We start from the raw sequence: 19,702 nt of genomic DNA, 5'->3' as shown, positions 1-19,702 counted from the left end.
GTGTTAAGAACAGAAGAGAAGCACTGAACTAGACACAGGGTTTATGTTGTTCCCTCCACTTACCAGCTAGGTGGCCTTGGGCAATAACTGCGTTATTCTTAGGTTGCTTGCCTGTGGTAGGGAGAGGATCACGCCTGCTCTTCAGAGATGTGACGAGGGTCAAACGAGATCACAAACAGAAGGGCGCCCGTGCGTCCTGATGTTGACGGGTGTCAACCACTGATCCACACCGAGCCTGCCTTGTGCGGCAGGGGTTTCCGGGAGCTCCTGGAAGAGGCACATTCACAAGTCTGGAAACTTGAAAGATGGTTCAGGGGAGAAGGAGGAAGGAGTGCAAATACGGAGTGAGGAGAGAACCCATCTGGAATGACACGAGGTAGGGTTTGCAGGAAGAGCGACTGAGGGAGGTTTGCTTCTGGTAACGTCGGAGGAACCTCCTCGTGGGCCAACTCCTCACAGGTAACAGCTCTGAATCCGGACAGAATACAAAAGAAAACAACAACACTGGAAAGTGACAGCAAGCCAGTATATTCTGGAAGAAAAGAATGTCACTGGATGAGTTTTTTTGTTTTCCTGTCTTCTACCCTGAGGGCAAGCCATAGTCTGCAAGCTACAGAGTGGCTGAAAATAGTGACCAACCAACACAGCTTTCCCAGAACTGTCCTAGGTTTAGCATTAAAAATTTCATGTCCCAGGAAACTCCTCAGTCCTGGGCAAACCAGGATGGTTGGTCACCCTACCAAACCCCCAAAAGAAACCCTGTAATTCCTTGGCCGGAAGATACAGTAGACAGACTTTGGGACAAACACAGATACGGTAAAGTGAAAGGGAAATGACAGACAGGAGACACCCAGTGAAGGGGAGATGCATTCCTAGTATAACTCTGCCCAAATCTCTGGCTGACCCCTGAACCCACATGCCAAGCGCAGACTTAAAACAGCCTAACTAAAGAGAAAAGGACTGAGCTGAGACCTCACCCGCCATCTAAGATATAGAGTTGAATCTAAACAAGTGAACTGCCTACTAATACAACAACAACAACAAAGATCTTTCGAGTTGCGTAACAGAAGCCAGAGTCTCCACAGCTTAACGTTGATAATGTCTAAGACACAATCCCATATTACTCAATGTACCTAACTGGAAAAAAAACAAGAAATTTGATCCATTTTCAAGAGAAAAAGACCTCCCTGAGATGTCCAAAATGTTTAAATTATCAAACAAGCATTTTAATATTAATGATAAACAGCTATAATACTTATGCTCACAAACTAAAGGAAAATATGCGCAAAATGAATGAAAAAATAGAAAATCACAAAAGAAAAATAGTAATAACGGAAAGGAACCAAGTGAAATTATGGGCAAAGAGTATTATCTGAAACAAAAGAAAAGCATGATATGTGAAACAAAATAAAAGTGTAATACCTGGGACCAAAAAAAAAACAACAGTGTAATATCTGAAACAAACAAAAAAAATCATTGGATGAACTTAATAGCAGAATGTAGATGACAGAGGAACAAGTTAGTAACTTAAGAGAGAAAAAGAATTGAAAAATAACCAGACACTCAGGGACCTAAAAGACAATATCAAAAGGTTGAACAGTGTGGTGGTTTGAAGCTGTATTGAACCCAGAAAAACATGTTCTCAAATCTAATCCATTCCTGTGAGTATAAGCCTTAGTAAGTAGGATCTTTTGATGAGGCTACTTCAGTTAAGGCGTGGCCATCCTCATTCAGGAGGGGACTTAATCCTTGTACAGAAGTCTTTCATAAGAGAATTAAATTCAGACAAAGAGAAAAATCACAGAAGCAAGAAGCTAAAGTCAGTGAAACCCAGAAAAGAAGGGAGAGACCAGAAGCTACTGCCACATGCCTTGCCATGTGACAGAGGAGCCAAAGATCACTTGCAGCTGGTTTTGGGGCAGAAAGGATCACCTTGATGATTCCTTGATTTGGACATTTTCCCAGTCTCTAAACCATAAGCAAATAAATTCCCATTGCTTAATCCAAACCATTTCATGGTATAGCAGTTTAATATTGTTTATGGATTCCAAAACTAGATATTGGATTGTGTTTGTAAATTGGTCTGTTCCTCTGGGTGTACTAGATTGTATTAGTTCCAGAGGTTTCACTGATACTTTAGTAAATCAAGATTGGGGCTTTTATTTGGCCACATCATTAGGGCGCATGCAGGTTGAGTCCCCACTCCCTTGGTGGGGATAAAACAGACTCTCACAAAGAGGTAAACACACAGAGAAAAAGGGCACAGAGGAAGAGAGACAGCTCATTAGACAGACGTCCCGGGAAGAGAGATGAGCCAGATAGTCTTACAGCTGACTTTGAGAAGAGAACCGAGCAGCTGAGCCCGGAAGGAAATGAGCCCAGGCAGAGAGGGGAGCCTTACCCCAGCCTACAGCTGAGATCAGCCTGAAGAGGAAGAGGGAGAGGAAGAGGAGAGGAAGGCTGAACCCTTGCAGATGTCGGCAGCCACCTTGCTCTAAAACGTGGCAACAAACTTTGGTGAGGGAAGTAACTTACTTATGGCCTGGTAACTGTAAGCTTCTACCCCAAATAAACACCCTTTATAAAAGCCAACAGATTCCTGGTATTTTGCATCAGCGCCCCTTTGGCTGAGTAATACTCATGATATTGCTTTGAGAAGCCTAGACAAACATACAAGCAATTAAGTTCCCAGAAGGAGAGGAAAAAGAGAATGGGGACAAACAATTTGAAGAATCAATGTCTGAAAATTTCCCAAATCTGGTAAAAGACAGGAATTTCCAGATTCAAGAAAAGCAATAATATCAAGCAGAATAAATCTGGAGGAAGCCATGCCTTGACATAACATAGTCAAATGTTGATAACCAGAAGTAAAGAGTAATCCTTAAAACAGAGAAAAATAGCACATGAGGAAGGAAGGAGGGAGGGAGGGAAGGAAGGAAGGAAGGAAGGAAGGAAGGAAGGAAGGAAGGAAGGAAGGAAGGAAGGAAGGAAGGAAGGAAGGGAGGGAGGGAGGGAGGGAGGGAGGGAGGGAGGGAGGAAGGACCATTTAACCCAGTCAGATAAAAGAAAACTAAGAGAAGTTACTGCCAGCAGACCTGTAAAAAAAGAAATGTCAAATAGGTTCTTCAGACAAGAGGAAATGATATTTCATGCTAGACATCATTGATCAATTCCAAAAAGAAATATTGGATTATGCTTGTAATCGAATCTGTACCTGGTCATGATTGAGGTATGATTAGGGCGGGATGGGGACTCACGGATAAAAGGCAAGGCGAAGAACAGAGCTGAGGGCTTTTTAAGTTGGAGTTTTGATGTTGGAGTTTGATGCTGAAGACTTATGCTGGAGCCCTGGGAAGTAAGCTCACAGAGGAAAGAGAAGCCAGCCCCAGGAAGAGAGGAACCCTGAACCCAGAGAGAAGCAAGCCCCAGGAAGAGAGGAACCCAGGAAGCCTGAGCCCTCGCAGACGTCGGCAGCCATCTTGCTCCAAATAGACTGTGGTGAGGGAAGGAACTTCTGCTTTATGGCCTGGTATCTGTAAGCTCCTACCCCAAGTAAATACCCTTTATGAAAACCAACCAATTTCTAGTATTTTACATCAGCATTCCTTTGGTTGCCTAATACACATGGAAACTTAGATCTTCAGAAAGGAATGAAAAGAATCAAAAATGGTTGCTATCTGGGTAAATGTAAAAGGCTATTCATCCTTTCAATTTCTTTAAAGTACATATGACAAGCAAAAAGCATAATGCCTTCTGAGAGACACGATAATATTTACATAAAGCAAATAAAATCTATAGCATAAAGCAGGGATTGGAAAACCGTGGCCCACAGTCCAAATCAATCCATGGCCTGTTTTTTATGACACCAATCTAAGAACATTTTTTGATTTTTAAAGGATTGTTTTAAAAATATTAAGCAAAGATGTGTTGGAGACAATACGTGGCCCAAAAAGTCTAAAATATTTACTATCTGGCCCTTCCTAGAAGAAGTTTGCTCAACCCTGGCAAATTATCTGGGGAGAAATAGTAGTAAACAGAGGTACATGGTTGCAAGTTTTCTATACTTTAAATGAAGTGCTATAATATTAATTCTAAACGGACTGTGAAAAGTTAAGGATCTATATTACAAACACCAGAGCAGCCACTTAAAAATGGAGGGATAGATTAAAAAACAATAGATAAATTAAAAAGGAAATCTAAAATACATTCAAAAGAAGGCAGAAAAGAATGAGTATAGGAATAAAAAAAACAGAACACACAGAAAACAAACAATGCAATAGTGGAGCCTTCGGTAGCCTGGTAAAGGGCGCGGATGAAGAGCCCAGCCCGCCCCGCCCAGCGGTGGAAGGCCGACAGCTTTCCCTCCCAAGTCAGGAGCAAGGCAGGGAAGCCCAGTCACCGCTGGCACTCGACTTGAAAGTTCTTGCCAGAACAATAGGCAAGAAAAAGAAATAAAAGGCATCCGAATGGGAAGTTCCCCTATTTTCAGATGATATGGTTCTATACAGAAAATCCTGAAAAATCCACAAAAGCTCCTTGAGCAGCTAAGTGAATGCATCAGGTTAGCAGGGCACACAATGAACACCAGAAAAGGAGAACAGGAAATCAAGAAAAAAAATTCTATCCACAATACCAACTAAAAGAATCATGTATCTGGGAATAAATCTAGGCAAGGATGTAGAGGACTTGTACATAGAAAACTACAGAACATTGCTCAAACAAATTAAAGAAAACCTAAAAAATGGAAGGATAGTCTGTGTTCATGGATTGGAAGAAAAAATATCATTAAGATGGTGATACTAAGCAAAGCATTATAGACACAATGCAATCTCAGCCAAATTTCTAACACCTTTCTTTTCAGAAATAGAAAAGCCAATCATCAAATTTATATGGAATGGGCAAGAGCCCTGAATAGCTAAAGCCATATTGAAAAAGAATGAAGTTGGAGAACTCACACCTCCTGATCTTAAAACTTATGACAAAGCCACAGTAATCAAAACTACTGGTAGAAAGACAGACATATAGGTCAATGGAATAGAATTGAGAGCTCAAACTGATTTTTGACAAAGTGACAAAGATTACAGAATTAGGAAAGAGAGTCTCTTTAGCAAATGGTGCTGGGAAAACTGGATCTCCATCTGAAAAAAAAAAAAAAAAAGGATGACCCGTACCTCGTACCATACACAAAAATCAATTCAAAATGATGAAAAACCTAATTAGAAGAGGCAAAGGTATCAAATTTCTAGAAGAAAACATAGAGAAGTATCTTCAAAACATTGTGGCAGGCAATGGTTTCTTAGACTTTAAGCCCAAAGCACAAGCAACAAGAGAAAAAATAAAAACTTTTGTTCCTCAAAGAATTTTATCATGAAAGTAAAAAGACAACCCACAAAAATGGGAGAAAATATTTGGGAACCACATATCTAATAAAGGATTAATATCTGGTATATATAAACAAATCCTTCAACTTAACAACAAAAAGGCAAACAACCCAATTACAAACTGGGCTAAAGACTTGAACAGACATATCTCCAAAGAAGATATATAAATAACCAGAAAGTACATAAAAAGATGCTCAACAGATGCTCAGCCATCAGATCACTGCAAATCAAAACCACAATGAGATACCATTTCAAACTCATTAGAATGACTGCTCTTAAAAAACGGAAAATAACAAGTGTTGGAGAGGATGCAGAGAAATAGGAACACTTACTCATTGCTGGTGGTAATGTAAGGTGGTACAACTACTGTGGAAGAGAGTTTAGCAGTTCCTGGGTAAGCTACATATAGAACTACCTGGCAATCCCACTGCTAAGTATATACCCAAAAGAATTGAAAGCAGGGGTTCAAATATATTTGTACACCAATTTTCATAGCAGCATTATTCACAATTACCAAATGATGAAAGCAACCTAAGTGTCCATCAACTAATGAATGGATAAAGTGTAGTATACACATGTAGCAGTTTGATATGGTTATGAATACCAAAAATAGATATTGGATTATGTTTGTAATCTGGTCTGTACCTGGGCATGATTAAGTTATGATTAGGGCTTTGATTGGGCCACATCATCAGGGCATTAAAAGGTACAGTGAAGACCCAGCTCACAAGTGCCGCGGAGAGCTGATTCAGCAAGGTGATGCAACAAAAAAGAGAGACAAGTAAAAACACAGAAGAGTGCACAGCTAATTGGCACAGAGAGCAGACAACAAGCAAAGCCACAAGGGAAGGGAATAAATAAAAATAAATACAGACACACAGAAGAACACACAGCAAATGGACACAGAGAGCAGACAGCAACCAAGCCACAAGGAGAGGAGGAATAAAAAAAAAGTCATGACAAAGAACAGAATTGGGGGTTTTTGATGTTGGAGTTTGATGCTGAAGTCTTAAGCTGGAGCCCCAGGAAGTCAGTACAGAGGAAAGAGAAGCCAGCCCTGGGAAGAAAGGAACCTTGAACCCAGAGAGAAGCAAGACCCAGGAAGGGAGGAACCCAGGAAGCCTGAACCCTCACAGCCATCAGCAGCCATCTTGCTCCAACATGTGGAAATAGACTTTGGTGAGGGAAGTAACTTATGCTTATGGCTTAGTATCTGTAATCTCCTACCCCAAATAAATACCCTTTATAAAAACCAACCAATTTCTGGTATTTTGCATCAGTACCCCTTTGGCTGACAAATTCAACAAAAAAATGAAATATTATCCAGCCATAAAAAGAATAAAGTCTTGATACATGTGACAACATGGAAGAACCTTGAAGATAAGTTGAGTGAAATAAGTCAGACACAAACCACTCAGTTCTCTAATAAAGGGAAAAAAATAGTAACCCTAAATCCAATTCTATGTAATAATTACATTAAATGTTAATGGCCAATGCTACAATTAAAAGGCAGAGATCAACAGAATGAATTTTAAAAAATAATAAGACACAACTACAGGCTCTCTACAAAAAACTCACTTTCAATATAAAGATATAGATATGTTAAAAGAAACATGGGTGAGAGAAAAATACACCATGCAAATATAGATAGATGATATAGATGATATAGAAACCATGCAAACTGAAAGCAGAAAAAGGCTAGAATGGGTGTATTAATGTCAGATAAAATGGACTTCAAGAAAAAGAACATTACCATACGGGAAGTGGACATGGCTCAACTGATAGAGTGTCTGTCTACCATATGGAGGGTCCAGGGTTCAGTACCCAGGGCCTCCTGACCCATGTGGTGAACTGGCCCACATGCAGTGCTGCTACATGCAAGGAGTGCTGTGCCATGCAAGAGCGCCCCTGCAAAGGGGTACCCCATGTGCAAGGAGTGCACCCAGCAAGTAGAGCCACCCTATGTGAAAAAAAGCACAGCCTGCCCAGGAGTGGCACCACACACAGAGAGAGCTGATGCAGCAAATGACACAACAAAAAAGAGATGCTCATTGTTTTTGCTCGTTGTGTGCTCATTGTATTTTTTGCTCATTGTCTGTTTGTTTTCCTTAGGAGAGGGGCCAGGGATTGAACCTGGGACCTTGTATATGGGGAGCCATCGCTCAAACACTGAGCCACATAGGCTCCCCTGAGTTGGTTTTTACATTTGCTTTGCTTGTTGTTTGTTTTTGTTGTTAGTTAGGAGGCACCGGGAACTGAACTCAGGACATCCCATGTGGGAAGCAGGTGCTCAACTGCTTGAGCCACATTCATGCCCCTATTTTTAAAAATTATTATTTTTTTAATTAGAGAAATTGTGAACTTACAAAACAAGCATGCAAATGTGCAGAATTCCCATACAACATCCCTGCACCAACACATTACATTGTTGTGGAATATTCGTTACAGATTATGAGATGACATCATCTGACTAATTATGGTCTATAAGGTACATTTGGTATATATTTCTTCATACCCCCCTATTATTAACACAGTACTTCTTTGACATTGATGCAAGAATATTACAATATTGTTGTTAACTATTTTCTTTAGGTTACATTAATTGTATTTGCCATGCATCTCCATAGCCTTCTCACCTTGTAATACATTTGCTATACATCTGTTCTATCTAGCTCACAGAAGGACACTCCTGCCTCTGTACCCTCAACCACATTTTCCATCCACCTCTGGGTTTGCTGTGTTATTCAGTCCCTAGACACAGTCCATTTTTATAAAGATAATCCCTTACTTTATAGATAAGGAAACCAAGGATCTGAGACACTAGTTTCCTCAACTCCAATCTGGTACTGACAAAATCAATTTTCCAAACCAGACTTGTCTGATGCTACAGCCCAGCACTTGTTTAGGCCTGGAAAGAGCTTGTCTGTGCTCTGACACTCCCTACCTGCTTCACCTGAGGACACTGAGTATTTCTCTGTGCTTTGGTTTGTTTTCTGTGAAATTGGGATGATACGACCACACGAAATGTTTATAGTGAAGATTAAACAAATTGTAACATGTAGAGTGCACAATGCCTGGCAGGTGCCAAATGCTCAGGGAATTTAAATATTACTACAAATACAATGTCGTTATTATTATGCCACACTGTTACATAGCCTCAAAGAATTCCATAGTTTTCCTTTATTCTGCTTTCTGACATCAAAATCAGGTTATTAAATCTACTTAAGCAATGTTCGGTGTGTGTGCTCGTTTCACATCTGTCCCCACGGCTGGCTCTAACCTCCGTGAGCGAGCCGCCCATCCTTCCCGTCTCCTCTGTGTCCCGGGTGCCTCGCCCCCGTTAGGCACACACAGTAAGACACGGTGAATGCTCAGGGAATTAACGAGGAACGAGCAAACGGCCTCTCCTTCGCTCATTCGTCCACCCACGCTCGCTGCCTGGACACTCAGGAAGGCTAATCTCCCCGTGCAACAGCCTTTCTCGGCCACGTCAGGGCATGGCTTCTAGGGCCACCCGGAGTCCCTGGAAAGACTTAAGGGGGAGAAAATAACCCCGTGCGGCTGCTGTGGGCAGGGGTGGGAGAGCCCGTGGGACTGGGGGGCGTCTTCTCATTATCCACAGGTCCCGGCCTTCCTTTGTAACAGCGAGAATGCGCGTGCAGAAAGCACACGGGCCTTCCTCTCGACCACCCGATTTCAAGATCCCCCTGGTTCTCATTCCTGAAGGACAGGCGGATCCCGGAGCCTGGGAGGGGGATTCAAGCTGCGGTGAAGTCCTGAGGGGCCCCGGCCCCCTGTTTGCTGCGGAAGCTGGAACCTGAGTCCCTGATCTGCAGGGACTGCTGAAAAGTCCCATCCAGCTGCTAAGAGTTTCCTTATCGGTTGAGAGCCACCGCTTAAGAATTCTTGTGCAAGATGTAATTTGATTACTCACATTAATGAATCCCCATATTGTGAAACCGTAGAATTTGCCTTAAGTTCATAAGCATACTTTTACCCCTGTAAATGCTTCAGTGTAACTTGTTACATTCTAGAAGATTGCTCGCCTTGGAATCCATTTCTTCCTCTGTAATTTGCATATCACTCCAAAGGACAAAGTGCCAGTGATTTGTATTTCTTTCCCATTTTTCTCATTTACCTTACCCGAGACACTTCCTCTGAAGTCTGTAAGGGCTCCACTTGTTAAATAAGAATTTGGCAAGTCCTTCCTTGTTTATTTTTCTTTTAAAGTGCTTGTGGGGAGAATTATTGAGAAGAACTTTATGTCTATCTGTTAATAGACCAGGTCTTGAATCGACTTAATAAGCAGAGAAAGGAAGGAGCAGAAGAAGGTTAACTACGTGTGAATTTATAGATGTTTGGGTGTCTGGAGTCTGCGTAAATAATATATCACCTCGCTGTAAATATTAACTCCGCTAGAGCCCAGGTCTTTAAACACAAATTAACAGGCGCTGCGGGGAATGAAGAGATGCTCTGCTCTTAACGATCTCTTCAGCACTAGCTGCAGGTACTCAGGGCCCTGCAGGGAATTCCCGGAATGAGCAGTCCTTAAAATGCCGGTCTCCAGTGCTGAACAGTTTATAAAGGAGAAGAGAAAAGGAACCTTCTGTCTCCAAAATAAAAACCAAAACGCTCAAGCAATTAATCCTCGAGAAATGATTACGGTAATTGGTGTTGGCCTGGAGACCCCCGGCTTTTACACATCCAGTAGGTCGTTTCTCTTTAGTGCAATGAAAGTGGAACATTCCATCAGGATCATTAGTGTTGGCAAGTCTGGCCTGGGGGCCCAGGTCCCGGGCTGAGGCAGTCCCCGCCGGCTCCCGGCTCTGCTGCCCGCTGCCCGCCTCTGCCCAGCCGGGGTTCTCCACCCTGGAAGTGGCGCGGGGGCTCTGGGGCCCTTCCCGCCTCCCCTCCTCGTGACCCCCCACCCCACCCCTGTCCCCGCCATGGGAACCACTGCCCCCCCCCAGCTGCCCCTGCCCTGGAGTACACCTTGGCGCTTCCTAGGCTGGGGCCGCTGGGCCGCCCTCGTGCCTCGTCTCATGGGAGGTTCAGACCTGCACACACCTGCTGCATACGAGACACCTGTGTGGCCTTCGCAGTTGGCTTGACTCCTCTGAGCCTGCTTTCCTTTCTCTTTTTTGATATACTATTGTTGTTTTTAATTTTACTTTCATTATCCTTTCTTTCCTTAGGAGGTACTGGGGATTGAGCCCAGAGCCGTGTACATGTGAAACGGGTGCTCAACCCCTGAGCCCCCTGCTCCCCAGGCTCGCGTTTCTTAATTTCCGTGAGGCTATGTGGAGGGTCAGGCCTGCGTTATTAAGTGCCCACTGTCCCAGAGGCAGAGGGTCTGCCCTTGACGGATGAGCGCTACCCCTAAGTGCCTGGCACTCGAAGGATGCCCCGAGTCAGTTCTTCCGCCTCCCCGCCCATCGCGCCCTCCTCGTGGCTGTCCTCGGCCCATCCCACCGCGCCCGATGCAGGCCTTTACAGGCAGAGCTGCGCAGTTAAACGACGGCCACAGCCCTGGGCAAGCTGAGGCCGCACGCGGGGTAGGCGGCCCGCCTGGCGGGTCGGGCCAGGCCACCGCAGGCCAGGCAGCGGCGGAAAGCGACGTCGGTGTGTTTAAACATGGCTTATGAGTTTAAACACAAAAACAGCTCTACTTTTAAAAAATAACACATGTATAGTGGCTAGCCAGTGTACAGTATTGTGGGTGGAATGGGCTTACTTTTTTTTTTTTTAAAGGATGTACCAGGGATAGAACACTAGACCCCGTACATGGGAAGCAGGTGCTCAACCACTGAGCCCCATCTGCTCCCTGGCTGGCTCTCTCTTTCTTTCTCTCTCTTCTTTCTTTCTCTCTCCTTTCTTTATTTCTCTCTCCTTCCTTCCTTCCTTCCTTCCTTCCTTCCTTCCTTCCTTCCTTCCTTCCTTCCTTCCTTCCTTCCTTCCTTCCTTCCTTCCTTCCTTCCTTCCTTCCTTCCTCCCTCCCTCCCTTCTTCCTTCCTCCCTTCCTTCCTCCCTCCCTCCCTTTCTCCCTTCCTTCCATCCTTCCCTTCTTCCTTTCTTTCATCTTTCCTTCGTCCCTGCCTCCCTCCCCCCTCCCTTTCTCTCTTTCACTCCTTTTTCTTGTCTGGAAACCAACAAAATAAGAAAAGTTGATTGCCAGATACAAGACATAACCCAAATTTCCCTAGCCCAGTGTTTGGAGGGGGTAATATTAAGAGAAAAAAAAAAAAAGCCTTTGCTTCTCCACGCCAACAAAGGAAGCCCAGGCCTCTGCAGGCCCACCCAGGAAGCGGGGCGCCCTGGGGAGCGTCCCCTAAGTGTCCCTCCCCTCCACTAACGCCCACCTGCTCTAGAAGCTCCTGCGGGCGCCCGCCAGGCCGCAACACGCTGCGCCGCGGGCACAGCGGTCCTCACCGCCGACGTCCAAGCCCTCAGGAGACTGAGCCAAAGGGCGGGAGTCCTGTAGCACTGCCGCTTCAGCCCCAGTTTTATGTTAAAATGGATCTTCCAGGGAGGGGCAGCCCGGGCCAGGAGCAGTTTGGAGTAACAGGCTCCCCGGTACATTAAGAACCTTTTCGTGCCCAACTGCTTCTTCCCGTTGCATGAGGCCCCTTCCAGGAAGCCCTCCAGCTTGGCAGGTGAAGTCTTGTCAGGCACCACACCAGTCCTTCAGCAGCAATCCAGGCGGAGCTCCTTCCTGAGAAGGCCTTCAGTCTCCAAAAATAGCTTTCCACTGGGCCTGCCCTACCTGCCCATCAGGGGCAATGGAGGAACGTCGTTCGAGCTGAGAGCTCCACAGTGTCTTGCAAATACTCTTTTAAGAATGCTCATGTTTATGGAAAACTGGCAACTGCCCATTGACTGTTCCATAAGGTGTCCATGTACTGCGAGGGGAGTCAATGCGGCTCAGCGGTTGAGCACTGGCTTCCCACATTTGAGGTCCCGGGTTCAATCCCCAGCGCTGGCACCTCAAAATAAATAAACAAAATGCACTATGATAAATGATCTAAAATAAAAAAGAAGAGTCCTTGTTCTGTGCAAATGCACTATGATAAAGAATGATGTAAAATAAGATAGAATAAGGCGTGCACACGCGTCGGGCTCCTCAGGCGCCCGGCTGGGGAGGAGCTCGCAGCTCGGGCTGGAGGCCGGCTCGCCGCGGGGAGGCTCCCCGGCTGCTGCGGGTGTGCAGGAGTGCTCCCCGCAGGACGCGCAGGAGTGCTCCCCGCAGGACGTGCAGGAGTGCTCCCCGCAGGACGCGCGCCGCGATCCGCTGCTGACCGGGCATCTTCAGCCGCAAACCCTTTCAGGCCCCAGAAGGTCTGTGCCTTTTTGTAGTAAAAGGAATCTTCAAGGTTTTCTAAATTAAGCTTCATGGACAAGTGAATACTCAAAGGAGGGCTGAATTTGAAGCTTGCCCCTGTAACCCATGGGCCATGCTACACAAATGTCCACTTTCGTCAGTCTCTGACCCCCACCTCTGAATTGTCATGAGTTTCTGTTTCACAAGGGCAAGTACTTTAAACCACCGGAAACAGGTACAATAAAATGCTTAGAATAAGAAAAGAAAAAGATGAAACCACTTAAAAGATAACTGGTTGTAGTACTCCTGTATTTTATGGGGTCTTTTTGCAAATAATGCTGTGATTCCATCCACATCGTTGATGAATCTGAAAAAAAAAAAGGTAGAGTGGGAGCATCCAAAATCATCATTCAGAGCTACGTCATCCACCACAACGAGACACCATTTCCCACCCACTAAGACCATTGTCAAAAGAACAAGTGCTGGCGAGGATGGGGAGAAATCGCAACCCTCGCACATGGCTGGTGGGAAGGAAAACAGTGCAGCCGCGGTGGAAACCAGTGTGCCGGTTCCTAAGTTACACTTAGAATTACCGTATGACCCTCAAATCCCACTCCCGGGCGTATCCCCAAAGACTTGAAGAGAGAGTCTTGAACAGACACGTGTTCACCAATGGTCATAGCAGCGCCATTCACAACAGCCAAAAGGAGGCCAAACCGCGTGCCCATCACCAGATGAATGCATAAACACAATGCGATATACACACACAGTGAAATACTATTCGGGTATTAAATGAAATCAAGTTCTGACACATGCAAAACGTGCAGGAATCTTGACAATACTGTGTTAAGGGAAATAAGCCAGACAGGAAAGGACAAATAGTGTATGATTCCACTTAGACGAAGTATCTAGAACAGACAATTCATAGAGACAGAAAGCAGACTGGAGGTGACCAGGGCCTGGGAAGCAAGCGGAGTGGGAAATTGTTTAATCAGGTCCAGAGCTTCTCTTTGGGGTCGCAGAACAGTTTTACTAATGGCTGGTGGTGATGGTTGCACAAAGTGGTGAAAGTAATTAATGCCACTGAATTGTATACTTAAAATAGCAAATGCTGTGTTATATATATTTTACCACAATAATTTTTTTAAAACCCAAAACCTACACGGTTCAGAAAACTATTCAGTACTTCCACTAACAGAATTAAAAGATAAAGACTATGGGAAGCAGAAGTGGCTCAAGCAGTGGGGTGCCTGCCTACCACATGGGAGGTCCCAAGTTCAGTTCCTGGTGCCTCCTAAAGGAGATGAGCAAGACAGTGAGCTGACGCAACAAGATAACGCAATGAGATGACATAACAAGCAGGGAGTGGATGTGGCTCAAGTGACTGGGCACTTCCCTCCCACAGGGGAGGTCCAGGGTTTGGTTCCCAGTGCATCCTAAAAAAGAAGATGAGGCGGCAGACTTGGCCCAGTGGTCAGGGCGTCCGTCTACCACATGGGAGGTCCATGGTTCAAACCCCGGGCCTCCTTGACCCGTGTGGAGCTGGCCCGTGTGCAGTGCTGATGCGCACAAGGAGTGCCCTGCCACGCAGGGGTGTTCCCCACGTAGGGGAGCCCCACGCGCAAGGAGTGCGCCCGTGAGGAGAGCCGCCCAGCGCGAAAGAAAGTGCAGCCTGCCCAGGAATGGCGCCACGCACACGGAGAGCTGACACAGCAAGATGACGCAACAAAAAGAAACACAGATTCCTGTGCCACTGACAACAACAGAAGCGGACAAAGAAGAACACACAGCAAATAGACACAGAGAACAGACAACTGGGGTGGGAAAGGGGAGGGGAGAGAATTTTTAAAAAAATACATAAATTAACTGGTTTTTAAAAAAAATAAAAAAGACGAGGAGCAGGCACAGAGAGCACACAATGAGCAAATGAGCAGACAAGGAGCACAAACAATAGGAGGGGGCAGGGGGGAATAAAGAAAGAAAACAAATCTTTTTTTAGCGAAGGTAAAGACTAAAGGAAAGACTTGTAAAAGGATATTCACTGATGAAGTATGTGTTAAATGCTGAGGATGGCAGAGGAGGTTTTTTTTTGTTGATTTATTTTTTGAGATTCTAGAAGTTTATTGGACATTATTTCATTCCTTAGGGAAACCACTCTTGAATGCCAAAGATAAAGCTATTTAGTTGCACCAAACCTTCTCCTTGGATCCTCCACTCTTATTTTGCCTCTACAGAGGAGTATTTCTCTGTATCTGGAGTGAATTAAAAAAGGATTTCGGGCAGTACCTCAGAAAAAATAGGCTGTGGGTACCGAGTCTCCTAACAAATGCCCGCTTGTTCTCAGAGGCTAGGAAAATGCAAATGCGCAGACTGGCGTCGTTCACCATCGAGCTGGTGGGTCAGCACCAGCCACTGTCGTCGGCCAGCACGGGGATCTCCCCGCCGGGCAGGCGCCATCCCTGCGCTGGAAGGCTGGTGGCACGTGGGGCGGGGAAACCACGGGCGACAACGCTGTGGTGCCCCGTGGGGCACTTGCAGCGTGGGCTCACACCCAGAGCAAGCCGCCGCCCAGGGCGGCCTCCTCATCCGCCGCGCCTCCGGCCCATCTCCACGGGCGGGTTCCAGGGGCCTGGGAGCCACGGCCTGCGAGGCAGGAAGGCTCTTCCCCCCGGGGTGTCCCCCTGCACTCTGCGGCCTGGGCTGCGAGCTGCTGAGGACTTGCCACGGCCAGCACACGGTCCTAAGCAGCCGCTTCTTCCCTGTGGCCCGAGCCGCCTCCGTCACAGGGCCCCACCTCTGCCGGAGCTTGTGGCGAGGGGAGAGGAAGTCAGCAGGCTGCCCTTCCCGAGCCCCGGCTGTGTGCCCCGGCCCTCTGCTGGCTGCACGAGGCACACCACCCCTGAGCCCCCAGCACCCGGGGTGGATAGTAACACTCCCCTCCATCACCGAGGAAACTGAGAACGGGGGAATTTATAGAGTTTCCCCAACATCTCCCAACTACAGAGGTGCAGAGGCGAGATTCAAAGCCAAGTCTATTTAATTCAAAGGAAATAAATATACCAATCCAAGTCTAGAAGCGCCTGAGAACGAGGCTGGTGGTCTAGGTAGAAACAAGGGAGGACAGTCTGTGCTTTCCTTTTTCCACAGGTATGTCAGGAATCCTGACTATTGCACACACCTGGGCGACATCCTGCAGAGAGGAGCCACTGATTTAGTGGGTCAGAGGACAGTCTCCTGGGGAAGCTACCGTCATCCCACTCTGTGTGTGGCGAGCTTGCGTTGACACACTATTTCCCAAGACTTCGCATATCGCACACGTTCACATATTGATGTGCCCAGGGCATCACGCAGGAGATGAGGCCATCCTTCCCTGCTGCATGGGCTGCCTTTGAAATTTCCCCCAAAGTGACCTCGACAAATTCATCAAAATCAGTGCAGAAGGGGGAACGGGTGTAGCTCCATGACTGAGCGCCTGCTTCCCAGGTATGAGGTCCTGGGTTCAATCCATCCTTTAAAAAAAGAAAAGAAAATCAGCAGATAAAATCAGTGTAGATATCCTGCCTCGGATCCTTGCCACTCCGGTTCCAGGAAAGAGGAACAGCCAAAATTTACTGATCCAAATCCTGATCACCCGGGAGGGAAGAAGAAGAAAATACGGTTTTCTTTCGTTAGTTAACACTCCTGGCTAATTAAAAAGGAATGGCCATTGGAGTGGGAGGAAAATAAGCCGAGGGGAGGGGACTGTTTTCGGTCCGAGGCTTGCCTAAAATGCAACTCTCTACTTGTTCTTTAGAACAACCAGATTTCATCTGGCCCAATATTTGATAGAGAAACCGGGCGACTCAAGCCATTTGCGCATGTTTCTGCCTCTTGTATAAAAGTTGAACAAAACGAGAGTATCCTCTGCAAACCTGCGCGGTCCTCAGGCCACCCAGGTGGCCTCCAGAAACGCAGCTGAGCAGAAGGGAGCCCCGTAGCTGCTCGTGACACTCAGAGTCCAGCTTTTGTTTTAAAACTCACGCTGCCTTTCACGCTTGAGTGATCATCCTGGGAACTAAACAGCCATGACCTACCCGAGGCAAGGAGCTGTTGAGTTGCTCAGAACCAACCTGGGATTCTGACTCACTGAGAGTGATGGAAACTTGGATCCTGGCTGCCCTCACAGATCTTATCCTGCCTGCACTCAGCAAGATAGCGATCCCGTTTTCGGGGGGGCCTGGAGCGCCAGCAAGCGGGAGGCGTGGGGAAAGACATGGCATGCAGTGGCGTGGGGAAAGACACGGCATGCGGTGCTGACCCGCCATGTCTGCTGGCGCCAAGTAACCCGTCCAGCTGCTGGCGTCTCCTGCACTAACCTCGCCTCATGGCCTCCCGGCCTCTTGGGTGGCCTGATTTTTTTTTTTTTTTTTTTTTGGTCCAGGCCTGATATGTCCTGGTCCCTTTCTCCTCCTTTGGCATATTTACCAAATTTTACATTTCCTTAAAGTTTAGCTCTGCCGCAGATAACCTCGTTTTCTGGCCAAAGCTCCGAAAGCCTCTCTCCTACCCACACAACTGCCCAGTGACCTCGATGCACCAGAGTTTCGGGTGCCAGAGATGGAAGGACAGGTAATTAGTTGTAAGACTATTGATCCGTCTCTCCAGGTGGATGTGGCTCAGGTGATCGGGCTCCCGTCTACCATATGGGAGGCCCCGGGTTCGATTCCCAGGGCCTCCTGGTGAAGGTGGGCTGGCCCACGCCGCCGCGGGGAGCTGGCAGCAGGCAGCAAGCACAAACGGAGGGGGTAGAATAAATAAACGAATTAAAATACATCTTTAGAAAAAAACAAAAACCAGTCTCTCCAAATGTACCAGAGGCAAAGAACCAAAGGTGTCTGGGCCCTTTTGGGTGTTTGCCTCTCTGTTAAAGCCGTCGCCACTTCCATCCACAGCGATGACGATTTCCTGAGTGCTGATCAGCGGCGTGGTGCTGTATTAAGCCCACCTAGAACTTGTCAGACCGTAGAGTACGTGAAGTTTCTGGTCTCAGCGAACATCCCATCACAACCCAGACGTGGCAATTCATTAGGAAATATTTACAAACGTGCTATTTAGCCTCAGCACTTGTCTAGAAGCTGTGTCACAGTTGGAGGCTGCCCAGTTACGCAGCCCTGAGCCGTGCTTCACAGAGCAGGGCCGAGTTCTGGCTTCCACGCCTCCAGCGTGTCATTCCCCTGGGGCAGTACTGCTCCCAGGGGTCTGGAAACCGAGGGGAGCCTTTCTAATTAGCTTTGGGTCATTACAATCTAGTATTTAATGGATGGGGCCCAGGGAGGCTAATGTGCTACAATATGCTGAACAGCCCTAACCACCAAGGACTTTCCCACTGAAAATGCCAAAAGAACCCCTGCCGACCTGGTGGAACAAGGGCTGTGGAAGAGGAGTGTTGGGGAGTCTTCTTGGGGGGTCTTCCCTCCTCCTGCCAAGGCAGGAGGCAAAGGCCAGTTTAACCCCAAGTCCCCAGAAGCCTCTGGCATTTGAGATCCAGCCTCTGCGGTCAGCTCTGCTAACACGTCGGGAAGACCACGTGGTGTAGTTTCCTAGTTGCTGAAGAAGTGCCACACCCTGGGTTGGCGTAAACAATGGGAATTTGTTGGCTCACGGTTTTGAGGTCAGGAGAAGCCCAAACTGGAGGCGTCAGCAAGACGACGCTTTTTGCCAGAAGACCGTGGCGCCCGGGGGGCTGGCTGCCGGCGGTCCCTGGCCCTCTGCTTTTCCGTCACATGGCAAAGCACACGGCCATGTCTTCTGGGTTCTCCTGGCTTCCAGCCTCTCGCAACTCCCAACCCCCGTCCATCTGACTTTCGCCCTGCTTGTAAAGGACTTCCCTAATCCAGATTAAAACCCAGCTCTTCAGCTGGGCCACACCTCGACTGAGGCGACATGTTGAAGAGATCTTATAATAGTGGGTCCACCCCCACCGGACACAGGCGAAGGCCAAGCACATGTCCAAGCCGGAGGGCACACTAGTTCAACCCACCCGCCAGGTCTGTCATTCTTATGGTCACGTCACCTTTTGGGGACGAGTTAACCAGGACTCTAAATATAGATGATCATTTTTTCCTTGCTTTTAACTCAACAGTTATACCACAATGTCTTTTCTTAATAATATGATGAAATAAATGAGAGAAGTATAAAGGGGACTGTAGCATGACCTGAAGTGAAATGTTCATCGGAGACTCCAGTCACTGTCCTGGGCACTCTCAAGATAGCCCATGTGTTAGCAGAGCTGGCCACCAGACTCGCCGCAGCAGGCTGGCAAAGGTCTACCTGAAAGCACAGAAGGAAGCGGAACAAGTTGTGAGTGACTGAGGGCAGGAAGCACAGTGGACTGACATGGAAGGAAAGGGGCGTGACACACAGCAGAACCAGAATGTGCAAACAAGGCTGAACCTGCAAGATGGGGAGGCTTGGGTGGGAAACAGGACAGAGTTCAAGTCCATTTGGAGCAACGCACTTCAGGACCAAAAGAATGACCTTAGAGAATAACATCTGGCTCCAGGGAAGGCTAAGGAAACCTTCAGAAAGAGCGGTCAACAGAAGATAGGTGTCATTAATTCTGTGTTACCTTTATCGAAGAACACCCCGTAAGCGTGCCTTCCCACGGGTTCTCTTAAAATAAGATTTAATTCCACAGTGCTCTTCCATACGTGGGGCTTTGTAAAAAAGAATTAATTCTATGGGGCAGAACACGTTTTGTTCCACCTCTTTCCAAGACATGTATAAATGATGCAACGCCTCGCTTCAGAAACTTGCCTTCTTTTATTCTCAGCTTTTGGGGCCTCAGTAATGAAATAGGAAAGGAAGTACCGTTTATATCCTGAGTTCCATAAAATGAAAACTCTCCTGCTACCAAAAGCCAATCAATTTCTCTGCTTCTAGTTGGGATCCCATTCCCTGTTGTGTTTTTTTAACTTGTGTACATGGTATTTTATTAGATAGGTGGTAGGTTTACAAAAAAATC

General features: G+C 46.8%; 1 long non-coding RNA gene across 16 annotated transcripts in view; it reads right to left on the bottom strand.

Annotated features, from left to right (window-relative positions):
- Positions 1-19,702, bottom strand: part of LOC111761428 (uncharacterized) — a 40,674-nt gene that overhangs the window by 8,137 nt on the left and 12,835 nt on the right. For 13 of the 16 annotated variants that reach the window (XR_011648344.1, XR_011648352.1, XR_011648343.1 and 10 more), the window contains 3 exons: positions 15,878-19,008; positions 11,741-13,066; positions 64-267 (listed from right to left, as the gene is read on the bottom strand). This is a non-coding gene — a long non-coding RNA (uncharacterized lncRNA). The remainder of the gene's footprint in view (positions 1-63; positions 268-11,740; positions 13,067-15,877; positions 19,009-19,702) is intronic. The other 3 variants (XR_011648351.1, XR_011648354.1, XR_011648363.1) reach the window with 2 other exon arrangements.

Source organism: Dasypus novemcinctus, chromosome 1 (assembly GCF_030445035.2).
Source record: "Dasypus novemcinctus isolate mDasNov1 chromosome 1, mDasNov1.1.hap2, whole genome shotgun sequence".
NCBI lineage: Eukaryota > Metazoa > Chordata > Mammalia > Cingulata > Dasypodidae > Dasypus > Dasypus novemcinctus.
Note: the sequence above shows the minus strand (reverse complement) of the source record. Positions and strands in the feature narration are given on the sequence as shown.